This window comes from Portunus trituberculatus, chromosome 8 (assembly GCF_017591435.1).
Source record: "Portunus trituberculatus isolate SZX2019 chromosome 8, ASM1759143v1, whole genome shotgun sequence".
In the NCBI taxonomy this organism is placed as follows: Eukaryota; Metazoa; Arthropoda; class Malacostraca; order Decapoda; family Portunidae; genus Portunus; species Portunus trituberculatus.
The window spans coordinates 5,267,501-5,270,000 of NC_059262.1; the positions used below are offsets into that span (position 1 = coordinate 5,267,501).

A 2,500-nucleotide genomic window follows, 5' to 3' on the forward strand; every position below is an offset into this window, starting at 1 on the left:
CATAACCAAAAGGAGGAACAGTAAATGTGTCGTGGGGTCGTCACAAGGGTCTTAATATGGGTCCATCTGCTTCCACTGTGGGTTAGTCAGGGGTTCTTCAGGGTCCTACCACTACCAGCCATTTTTGCAGACCCCTGGGTAGGCCTCATTCAAGGTGGGATCTTCACACTTTGCCCGGGCAGCGAGTGTGCAGTAGTTCCCGTAGGTTCTGCCGTCAGTGCCACACACGGGGTCCACATACAGGGGACAAAAAACGGGACACCCATCATCTGTCAAAAGATGTCACTGTATTCATGGTCAGTCGTCCAATAGCCTTGCGCACACAGCTATCATCAGGGGTATACACTGCATTTGTCAATTCACTTCATGTCAACGCACCCACATGTCAGACACTCACCACACTCCCCGTCGTGTTTAATATCCAAGCTTCTGTCTTTACATTTGGCAATCTTAAAGAAACAGTCATTATCGTAAGTCTTGCCGTCAGTGCCACACACGGGCTGCAGTATTTCCTCACAAGGACGGTCACAGGGAGGCAGGGCGTGTCCTAGGAGAGGCAGGCAGTCAGCGGTACACCACCATGCAGTGTTTCACCTTCAGGTCATTATTTTGAAATGTTTTGTTCCCTCACCAGGAGTGTTTCACAAAGCCACAGAGGCAGCCTGTCAGGTTCTTGTGAATGTTTGTCCAATGATTAATGTAAAGGTTTTGCTTGTCTATACCCTCTTCTTTGAGTGAAGCAGAACCACACCAAACTCTTTTCTTAGCATTAGTTGGAAAACCCAGGTATCGATTGTTATTAGTTTATTTGCCTCAAAAGGAGTATAGTTCATATTGGGAAGTCATTTGAACATTGTGTAACATAACATGTTTAGCTATTACTTATATCACGAAAACCGCCCCATTTTGCAACCACCTTCAACATTACTACTACTACTACTACTACTACAAGAAGTCATCGCTCAGATCATTCGTTCAGTTATTGGTTCACTGTTGGTCCATTGAAGCACCCAGGAGGGTTTCAAGTCAGTACGGCTCATGGATACCAGCGAGGGTGTTCAGTCAAACATTCCCCTTTGTGAGCTAGTTCAAGGTCTGGTTTGTCACACCTCTTGATGCCGTACAGAAAACAGGAGTTGCGGTATGTTATGCCGTCACTACCACACACAGGGCCCTCCTCCACCGGCGGTTTACAGGCCCATGAACAAGCCAAACCTGCCAAAGGTAGCATATCACTTATCTGTAAATAAGTTCATGACAACCACTTGAAAATCATGAGAACCTACTACTAGTACTATTACTATTACTGCTACTACCTATGAAGTTTTATCAATTCATCGAGTGAAGCAGAACTAAACCAAACTCTTTTATTAGGAGTGGTTAGAAAACCCAGGTGTGGTTGCTGTTAGTTTACTTGCATCACAAGGAGTATAGTTCATATGACGTCAAAGAAAAGACAGTGAAAGATATGGCGTGGTTAATATAATGAGTCCTTGTGTGGGTTTAGACGCGGGTCCATCCGTGGTGTTGGTGTATGAATCAGTCTGAGGTCCCTCTCAATGTTACCACTTCTGGTCATGTTTGCAGATCCCTGGGTAGGCTACAGTCAGATCAGGGTCTTCACATTTAGCCTTGGCAGAGAGTTGGCAGAAGTTTCCGTACGTCTCACCATCAGTGCCACACACGGGGTCGAAATGCAGGGGACACTTAATGTGGCACCCTTCATCTGCCGGAAGTTGTCAGTGTACAGTCATGCCCACAAGTCATGTAACCTTCCTTCTTCACTTCCACATGTTTTGCATCTCCCATAATGCTTTGTTCAATCTGCTGACAGTCATATAGGCCCCAGTCTGGCAGTACCCGTGTCCCTGATCTGACACCTTCCGAACACAACGCTTCATACATTTTTAGATCAAAGGATTTACAATTAAGGGAAGAATTTAGACACTATGGAAGGAAGAGTGATTTGTTACACGACTATCACTGGTTGTATAATGCATGCGTACATACATACACGTACAGTTCCACATGTCAGTACTCACCACACAGTCCCTCGTGTATAATTCTGAGGCTCCTGTTCTTACACTTGGCATTGCTAAAGAAACAACGATTGCGGTAAGTGATCCCGTCAGAGCCACACACGCGGTCAAAGTTTTGTGGACAGGGACGGTCACACGGAGGCGAGGCGTGTCCTAAAAGAGTCAGTCAACTGTGAGCCTACCTTCCATCACTCCACCGCCTAGCTTCATGTTCTGAAAGGCTTTGTGGTTTGTTTCTCTCGTTGCGTGTGTCTTCAGAGGCCGCGAAGATGGTCAGGTTAGGTTTACATGACTAGGTTTGCTGTTAATGGATTTTTGTTTAACTGTTACAAGAATCACCCCATTTTGAAACCACCACCACCACCACCATAACTATTACTGCTACTACTTCTACCACTACCACTACTACTACTATTATCATACTTATTAACACATACACAAACATATAAAAAAAAGAAGCA

At 45.2% G+C, this 2,500-nt stretch overlaps 1 protein-coding gene and 1 long non-coding RNA gene across 2 annotated transcripts in view; one reads left to right on the forward strand and one right to left on the reverse strand.

Annotated features, from left to right (window-relative positions):
* The window catches only part of LOC123500026, an 18,036-nt gene that overhangs the window by 10,533 nt on the left and 5,003 nt on the right, over positions 1-2,500 (reverse strand). The gene's annotated exons all lie outside the window — the stretch shown is intronic.
* LOC123501104 overlaps positions 1-2,500 on the forward strand; it is a 4,964-nt gene that overhangs the window by 366 nt on the left and 2,098 nt on the right. The window lies entirely within an intron of this gene.